This window comes from Globicephala melas, chromosome 1 (genome assembly GCF_963455315.2).
Source record: "Globicephala melas chromosome 1, mGloMel1.2, whole genome shotgun sequence".
Taxonomy (NCBI): Eukaryota; Metazoa; Chordata; class Mammalia; order Artiodactyla; family Delphinidae; genus Globicephala; species Globicephala melas.
Genome location: NC_083314.1, coordinates 141,792,470 through 141,802,690, shown reverse-complemented (window position 1 = coordinate 141,802,690; position 10,221 = coordinate 141,792,470). Strand labels below are relative to the sequence as shown.

The 10,221-nt window shown below is 42.2% G+C and overlaps 1 pseudogene; it reads left to right on the top strand.

The window, feature by feature from the left end:
- The first annotated feature begins 222 nt into the window (after window positions 1-222).
- Window positions 223-7,629, top strand: LOC115860502 (small ribosomal subunit protein uS8-like; annotated as a pseudogene).
- Window positions 7,630-10,221: the final 2,592 nt, after the last annotated feature.

The window sequence follows — 10,221 nt, the reverse complement described above, 5'->3', positions numbered from 1 at the left end:
TTACCACTCTCATTCAGCATACTACGAGAAATTCTAGCCAGCACAATAAAGCAAGAAAAAGAAATAAATGTCATATATATTTGAAAGGAAGAAATAAAACTGTCTTGATTTGCAGACAATATGAGTGTCTATGTAGACAGCCCCAAGGAATCTACAAAAAAAATTTCTCAAAACAAAACAAAAAAGTCCTAGCTCTCTCAGCCACCTTTCCATGCTTCCCTAATGGTGTGAATGACTGTCCTGACTGATGCTCTCAAGAGCATCAACAGTGCCTAAAAGAGAGGCCAATGACAGGTTCTTATTAGGCCATGCTCCAAAGTCACCAACTGGTTTCTAACTGTGATGATGAAGCATGGTTACATTGGCGAATTTGAAATCATCGATGATCACAGGGCTGGGAAAATTGTTGTGAACCTCATAGGCAGGCTAAATAACTGTGGAATGATCAGCCTCAGATTTGACGTGCAACTCAAAGATCTAGAAAAATGGCAGAATAAACTGCTCCTGTCCCATCAGTTTGGTTTCATTGTACTGACAACCTCAGCTGGCATCAGGGACCATGAAGAAGCAAGATGAAAACACACAGGAGGGAAAATCCTTGGATTCTTTTTCCAGGGATGTAATACATACATGCAAATAAAATGCCCCAGAGGAAAAAAGAAAAATCTTAGAACAAATAAGTTCAACAAGGTAGCAGTTTACAAGATGAACACACCAGGAAAATCTACAAACAAAATATATGTGGAAACTGAAATTAAACTGAAATTAAACACACAATACCATTTACAATAGCTCCACAGAAAATTAAATACTTAGATATAAATCTGACAAAACACATACAGGATCTGTATGCTAAAAATTATAAAATGCAGATGAAAGAAAACAAAGAAGATCTAAACAAATGAGAGATATACCATTTCATTTATTGTTCATTTATTGAAACTCAACATAGTAAAGATTTTAATTCTCCACAAATTGATCTATAAGCTTAATGAAATTCCTATCAAAGTCCCAGCAAGCATTTTTTTATATTAGAGAAGCTTATTTAAAACTTTATGTCAAGCTAAAAGAACTAGAATAGCTAAAACAAATTTGAAAAGGAACAGTAGTAATATCAGAGGAATCACTCTATTTGATGTTAAGTTTACTATATGGCTACAGTAGTGAAGACAGTGCGCTACTGATAGAAAAACATATAGATCAATGGCACAAAATAGAGAACCCAGAAATAGACACACACAAATATGCCCAAGCGATTTTTGACAAAGTTGCAAACGCAATTCAATGGAAGAAGGCTAGCCTTTTCAACAAATGGTGCTAGGGCAATTGGACACCCTAAAGCAAAAAAATAAAAAGAAAAATAAAAGAACCTTGAGCTAATCCTTACAGAATTAACTCAAAATAGGTCCAAGATTTAAATGTAAACATAAAACCACAAAACTTTTAGATAAAACATAAAAAATCTTCAGGACTTAGGATGAAGTAAAGACTTCTTAGACTTCACACCAAGAGCACAGTCCAAAAAAAAAACCAACCCCCAAAAAAAGAGAATATGATAAATTTGACTTCATCAGAATTAAATACTTTTACTCTGTGAAGACTTTGTTAAGAAGATGAAAAGATAAGCTACAGCTTGGGAGAAAATATTTGCAAATCACGTATCTAGCAAAGGGCTACGTTCTAGAACATACAAAGATCACTCAAAATTCAACAGTACAAACAAACGATCCAGTTAGAAAATGGGCAGAAGACATGTAGAGACATTTCACTGAAGTACAGATGACAAATAAGCACATGAAAAGATGTTCAACATCATTAGCCGTTAGGGAAATGTAAATTACAACCACAAATAAAATATCACTATATGTTTATCAGAATGGCAGAAATAAAAATTAGTGATAACACCAAATGCTGGTGAGGATACAGAAAAACTGGATCGCTAATCATACATTGCTGGTGGGAACGTAAAGGTACAGCCACTCTAGAAAACAGCAGTTTCTTTTAAAACCAAAAAATCACTTACAGTACAATGCAGCAGTCTCACTCCTGGGCATTTATTCCAGAGAAATGACCACTTATGTTCATGTAAAAACCTGTACAAGAATGTTCATATTATTCATAATACCTAAACACTGGAAACAACCCAGATGTCCTTCAATGGATGATAAACAGGGCATTTATTCCAGAGAAATGAAAACTTATGTTCATGTAAAAACCTGCACATGAATGTTCATATTATTCATAATAGCTAAACACTGGAAACAACCCAGATATCCTTTAATGGATGATAAACTATGGTACATACATACCATGGAATACTACTCCGCAATAAAAAGAAACAAAGTATTGACATAAACAACCAGGTGGATGGATCTCAGGGAAATTACGCTGAGTCAAAAAAGCCAATTTCAAATGGTTACATACTGTATGCTTCCATTTATATAATATTCTTGAACTGTTGTAAATATAGAGATGGAAAACAGATTAGTGGCTGCCAGGGATTAGGGCTTTGGGGGAAGTGGGAAGAGTGGCTACAAAGGAGTTACATGATGGAACAGTTCTGCATCTTCATTGTGGTGGTGGTAAGACTACTCCTGTTATAAAATCACCTCAAAATATAGACAGACACGCACACACACACACATACACACACACACACACGTACACACACACACACACAAGTACAACTATAGAACTGTTGAAATCTGGATAAGCTCTGTGGGTGGCAGCAATGTCAATTTCATGGTGTCATTATTGTACTATTTTATATATAGGTACTCTATATATTGTATGTATATAGTTATATAAGTTACTAACATAGGGTGAGGAGGGGTGAAGTTTCAGGAGACCTGTCTGTACGGTTTTATGCAATTCCTGTGAATCTATAATTATCTCAAAATAAAAAGTTATAAAATGTAAATCAGATCATATCAGATCTCTTACTTAAAATCAGTAGGAGACTTACTAATCAGAATTAAAAGAAAATTCAAGTTCCTTCCCTTATGTCATCTTCTCCCTAACTACGTCTCTGACCTTATCTCACTCTCCATCTTATTAGTAAAGCTAAAGCCACGCACATCTCTTTTGCCTACTCTGTGCTCTTTCACATGCCCAAGATGTTTCACTTGTTTCCTTCCTGGAAAGCTCCTCACATATCTCATCTGCATGTCTTATCATTCAGACTCACCTCAGTCACCTCCTTAGAGAACCTTCCCTTTGCCCCCAGTCTAAAGCATCCCCGTCCACTCTGTTACCCTCCATGACATTACACAGTTCATTCCTTCCTAGCACCTGCCATTATCTGAATTTACCTTTGATCTTTGTTTATCAACTGTCTTCCTCCTTTGGAATGTAAACTCTATTAGAACTGGGGTCATGCTGTCCTATCTCTAGCGGTTTAGACAGTGTCTGGTCCTCAACTCCAAGGGTCTTCCCCCCTGCCCCCCAACACACACACAATAAGCAGCATTCCTCTTGCCCTTCAGGTTCTGAACAACTTCAAGAAATATAACAAAAGGGTAAAGACAGAAGTGAAAATATCACCTATATTACCAGTAGGGGCTAATTTGGAAGCGTAGCCTAGGCAAAGCTAACTGGCAGCCTTACCCATTGGGTCCCAGCCAACTCTGGGCTGGATTAAGCCTTCCTTCTCCAGCACGTGGAACATAAATTCATGCTAAATATTTTGTAAAGGAAAGAGGGAAGAAATAAAGGCTGTGACAAATCTCTGAGTCCTCTCTCGTATTTGGTTCGGGAATAAGGCACAGAGGCCTGCTGATTTAAGGATACCGGGCCCAGATGGAGGATAGGGTGAAGGTTAGAGACACAGGTAGGAGGCAGCCCATAGAAAATCTCACATGCCAAGGCATTAGGAAGCTGTTCAAAAGGAAGTTGGGGAGATGGTACATCTTTTAATCCAATTCCATCAGCTCATTTATTTTGGTGCTATTTTCATTATTTGGGAGGGGGAAGGTGTGAGTGATTGCTTTTCCTATGACTAAGCTCACATCAGTACTCGACACAGGTACAGTATTGAGCAGTCCATCAGCCTTAATAGAGTTTATGTCTTTCCCATAACTTTCTTGTCTCAAAAATAGTAAAAGCACGCCTAACATGCCTCCTTGTCAGCTACTATAAGGTGCCACATTAATTGGAAGTGGAATTTAAAAAAAGGTAACTCATGAGTTCCAAACCATCACCACAGTATTTCCTTTAATGGAAAAATGAAAGCTTTGGGGAGCCAGATAGTTATATTGTCTGGAGCAGTCTGGCTACAGTCATGAATAAGAGATTTTAAAAAGGTGAGTGTGAGCAGAATCAGAGGAAAGGAATACAGGATATTCAAAAGTATGAGGGATAAACAATACAGCAAACTTGAAAAAGAAAACCTTTAAGAAAGATGAAATGATGGGGCTTCCCTGGTGGCACAGTGGTTAAGAATCTGCCTGCCAATGCCGGGGATACGGGTTCGAGCCCTGGTCCGGGAAGATCCCACATGCCACGGAGCAACTAAGCCCGTGCGCCACAACTACTGAGCCTGCGCTCTAGAGCCCGCGAGCCACAGCTACTGAAGCCCACGTGCCACAACTACTGAAGCCTGTGCGCCTAGAGCCTGTGCTCCGCAACAAGAGAAGCCACCGCAATCAGAAGCCCGCGCACCGCAATGGAGTAGCCCCCGCTTGCCACAACTAGAGAAAGCCCGTGTGCAGCAACGAAGACCCAACGCAGCCAAAAATAAATAAATAAAATAGGGCTTCCCGGGTGGCGCAGTGGTTGAGAGTCCGCCTGCCGATGCAGGGGACGCGGGTTCCTGCCCCGGTCTGGGAAGATCCCACATGCCGCGGAGTGCCTGGGCCCGTGAGCCATGGCCGCCACTGAGCGGCGCGTCCAGAGTCTGTGATCCGCAACGGGAGAGGCCACAACAGTGAGAGGCCCGCGTACCGCAAAAAAAAAAAAAAATTAATTAAAGAAAAAGAACAAGATGATGCTAATATTTAAAAAAAAAAAGATGAAATGATGTCTCTATTCTGAACCACCACCATCATCAAATGGCCACAATGTGTGTTGGACACACACCCAACTTTCTCTTGACAGTTTCCCCATTATTTCTCCAGATATATATGTGTAAAGATAAATTTTAAAATATAATACATATATTTCTATTTTTCCAGTTTGTCCTGTGCCTACTGAGCAAGCTTAAGCCCACGTGTATGCTCTGCTCTGTCAAATGCTTCTGTGTGCATGTGTGTGTTGTGTGCGTGTGTGTGTGTGTTGCGTGTTTATACACTGGGGAAATAGGAGTGAGAGGTGCTGTGTGTAAAAACAAGATATACTGTGTTTTGGCGTCATTTTAGGATTTTAAAGAGTTGTAATGAGTCACTAACAGCTTGGGGTACTAGTTTTACTCCTTGTTTTCCTGTGGAAGAAGAGATCCAGAGCCCCAGAGTAGCATGAAAGGAGGGAAGGGGAGGGGAAACACAGATTTTTACTTACTTCACAATTTTACTTAATGCCTATTTATAAAAACCAATCCTTTGAAAATGAACAGACCTCTCCGCATTAATCAACGTTGCCCAGTGTTGCAGAAAAAAAAATATAAATCAACTGACATTTGAAAATGTCTTTTAGTCAGAACTTTACCCATATTAGTGAAAACCACAAGTGGCACCCTGTAACTCACAAGAAAGAGTTTTTGAGACAGATTTGGGGAGTACATTTCTGTAAATAAGGAAGATGGACTACTTGCTTGACAGGGGCTTAAACTTTTCTCATGTTTGTTATGGCTTGATTCATATCGCCATTTGATTTTCCAACTGTTTATCCCTTGTCCCCCAGGTGTGTCAGTCAGGGTCCTGGCAGGAAGCAGAAGTACACTCAGGTGGAATTCACGAGAATTGGACAAAGGGACTATTTACAGAGGTAAGGGCAGGTTAAGGCACCACGGGGCTAGCCTCAGGGTGGTGGTCTCTGCCACCCCTTGGGGCCCGTGGGAGCTGGTATCATGAAGGAGGGGATCCCCTGTGGGGGCTGAGGCTGCGGAGGGATGCAACCATTCCAGAACCATGTGCAGATCACAGAGGGATGGAGAAATACATTGACTTCACATTCCTTTAGCTCTCTACCTCCCTCTAGTACCTCCCATTCATACCTCCACGAACCCACCTGGAACCCAGAGGGCAAGGGAGCCCAAGGGCTATGGTCCACGGCAACTGGTTCCTTGGCACACAGAGCAGGCACAGGAGGAAGGCGAGGGTACCCAGTGGTGGCAAAAAGAGGGAAGTGTGCCAATTCATAACATTGTGCTTGAATTCCAGGTGAAAGAAAAATTAGATGCAGCAGATTCCCGCTGGATAGGACCGTTCAGGAGAGAGGGTGAGATAAGAAACTTTATAGTTTTTTTTCTCATAAAAAACAATGCAGTTGCCCAGACCTGGACTATTCGAGGAGTGAAAGAAGAAAGAGAAGATAGCACATTCTAGACTGGTCTCCAGAGGCAGCAGGCAGCCCAGATTTGAAGCAACTACCCTAGGTTTGGGATGATTTATGCCCCTTCATGCCAGAGTGTTGCTCCATTTTGCCTGGAATTCAGGCAAAGTTTGATTTAAGAGGCCTGGGTTCTCTGAGAAATTGTCTTGGCCAAAGAAGTGCTGACTTAGCTCACCAGGTCTTCAATCCCTGAGGTCAAGCCTTGTGGCATCTCCTCCTGGGTTGCTCCTGGCAGAGCCTGATGGACTCATATTACTGTCACTGTGTGCTGGTCAGAAGTCATAGTGTTTGGAGTAAAGACAGGGATTATCTTGCCACCAGGGCTAGCTACATGGATGAAGTTAGAGTTCTTACAAGTGGCTGAGATTTGATGGAACATGAAAAGTCCCTTCTGAACTCCAGTGTTCTCCTTCAGAGGTCCTCTTTCTATCTTCTTTTTATTGTTGTTTACTTGTTCATTCATTCAGTAAGTATTTATCGAGTTCAGTGGATCAGGCAGAGCTACTATATCTTTCAATTCTAGGATATTCTGCAATGCCATAGTCCTGTTTCTCAGGAGTATAAAGACGAATAAAATATAGAACATACAACGTACAACATACAAATTTAGGAAGTGTAGTGAGTGGGAGAAACGGGTGATAAATCACATTACAACATTGAGAGTACTGCAAAAGATACCAATCAAGAGTTGGAGACAGGACAGAGCAGTGAACTCTGCCTGGGGCAGTGTAATGACCTAGGAAGTCCCACATCATCTATTACTTGGGTTAAGTCATCAAACACCCATATAAAAACATGAACATTTCCTGGGAGATAGCTTTACCCATTAACAATTTTCAAGTCCATATTATAGAACATGATCAACTTCTTTCTTCCTATGTATGCTTCTCCTCAGCATTTAAGGATGCTCAAGCCTTGTACCTCCTAAAGAATTCCCCCTGGAGTCCACTTCCCCCACCGCTCCATTTCTCCTCTTCCCCTGTGTAGTAAGACTTCACACAAGAACTGTTTACTTTCTTGCCGTCATCATTTTCTTGCCTCCTAGTCACTCCTCATCTCCCAACTCACATCATCCTGGCTTCCACTCCAGCCGCCATCAAAATGATCCTCCCTAAGATTAACAATGGCCTCCACATTGCTTGAGCCAATTGGCAACCTTTCAATCCTCAGCTTACCTGACCTCTCAGCAGCATTTGATGCTATGGACACCAGCTCCACTTGTTAACTTGGCATTTGTGAAACATTCTCCTGGTTTTTCTCCTTTTTTTAAAAATAGGCTTTAGTTTTTAGAGCAGTTTTAGATTCACAGTCATACTGAACGCAAGAGATTTCCCATATGCCCTTTTGCCACTGCATCGCACAGCCTCCCCCATTATCAACATCTTGCACTGTAGTGGTACCTTTGTCATAACTGATGAACCTACATTGATACATCATTATCACCAAAAGTCCATAGTTTACATTAAGCTTCACCCTTGGTGTTGTACATTTTATGAATTTGGACAAGTGTATAATGACGTGTATCTACCGTTATTGTACACGGTAATTGCATTGCCCTAAAAACCCTCTGTGCTCTGCCTGTTCATTTCTCTGGGACCTGATTTTTGGGAAGTTTAGGGATTCTAATTCAGAACCAGAATGACAAAATGTCTGATTCCAAAGCTCGAAGCCCATAGTAATTATGTGCTGTTGTTTTGTCAATAAATACTTCCTGGTCAGTAGCCAGGTCAAGGAATTTCAGGCATACTTGTTTGAATATGGGCTTTTGAAATCTCAGTGGTTTTTCTCCTCCTTCTTAGTATTGTTTGCTGGATCACCCTCCCCTCTGTGATCTCAAATGGTGCAATCCTTAAGGTCTTTTCCTAAGCCTCTTTTCTCTTATCCCTCTGTACTCTCTCCCCAAGTGAACTCATCTGCACTCATGGCTTCAATGATCATCTATATAATAATAACACTGAAAAGTATATCTTAGCCAAATCCTCTCTCCTGAGCCTCAGATCCATATATTTTGACATTTCCATTGAGATGTCTAAAAGGTGTTGCAACTTCAGTTTATTTAAAACCAAACTTACAGTGTCCTGGGTCAAAACGGGCCTTTTTACAGTGTGTATTCTGACAAATAGCTCCACTGTCTACCCAGAAATGCAGCATCATTCTTAATATCCTCTCGCCAGTCTCCCCAGCCACCAAGTTCTGCGGATTTTTCTCGAATCTCTCTCCAGTCTGATCACATCGCTCCTTCTCCAACGCTACCATCACTTCTCCCTTGAACCATGGCAATGGACTGCTAATTTGTTTGCATATGTTCACTGTCGTCTCTTCTCCAATTCATTCTCCACAGGGCAGCCACAGCCATCTTTTCAAAACACAGCATGACCTGCGTCTTTCCTCTGCTTAAAATCATTCAGCGGCTGCCTGCTGCCCTGAGCAAAATCCTTAACAAGGCCTAAGGCCCTGAATGACCCGGCTCTATCCTCCCACATCTCAGCCCAGCTCTTTTCACTCTACCCCTTGCTCTGACACACTGGCTTTCTTTTGTGCTGCCCATTTTTGTGCTTCTGTTTCAGGACCTGTGGAGTGCTAATTCTTCTCCCTAGAATTCTCCCTCCCCTCTTTTCACCAAATGAACTTAACAGATTTTCAATCTCGTTTCAAACACTACCTTCTCAGGGAGTTTTTCTTGAATTCTAGACTAGAAAAGACCCCTCCGTTATATGCAGTCATAACAGCTTATGCTTGTAGTAAGTTTGTAATTATATGCTTGCCTGATTATTTGATTCATACCTGTCTTTCCCTCTATACCGTAATACTCGTGATATCCGAGTCCATTTCTGCTTTCTCACTATGGGAACCCTAGTGCTTAGGGTAGTGTCAGGCACATGGTAGGTATTCAGTAAATATGTTTTGGAAGAAGGGAGACTTTGTAACCCGGAAGGGCTCAGGGGGAAAGTGACCAAGGGCAGGTGGGTTATGACATTTGGAATGACTCGGGAAAGACGTAGACAATTAGGTGGGTGGGCCATGACAGTGGTGACCTCTGGGCAGGAAAGAACGGAGAGGGCCTGTCAGGGACAGAGGGCATGTCCACAGGTGCCCTCTGAGCCTCTGTAAGGCTGTGCCTTGTGGGAGCAAGTGCCCAAACTCTGCCAGGAGACCTGCTTGTGAGGCCTGGATTTGATGCTAACTAGCTGTGTGTTTTCCCCTCTCATTCTTAATTTCATCTGTAAAATAACAGAGTTGGATTATTATAGCAGTCAGGGCTCTTAGCTGCAAAGAAATATTGCCTCTGGGCAATTTCAACAGAAAATGAACTGATTGAAGGGCTGTTGGCCAGCTCACAGGATTCCTAGCAAGCTTGAAGAACCAGACGGAGAGAACTGGTAAGAACAGAGAAGACTGAACGGGCAGAACCGAGGCCAGCATCTCAGTGAAGGGCCAGACTCCCTTGAAGCCAGCACAGCTACCCACCGTGCCATTGAACGCTGAGCGACACAGTTTGTGTCCCTGCCGGGAGTGGGCAAGGGACACCCCTGTTGGCACCACTGGCTGTGCTGCCCTTGGGAACTGGATGTTGCTGCCTTTGCTGTTACTCTCGGAAAGAATGCTCTGCTTTCTTTCCTTTGTGTCATTAGTTTCTGACTCAAAAACCTGAGCAGGTGCATCTGACATCCTGAGCTCGGTGTGCGGGGGCAGGTGTGGGGATGGGGGCGGGGGCCGACTATGGCAGACTGGAAA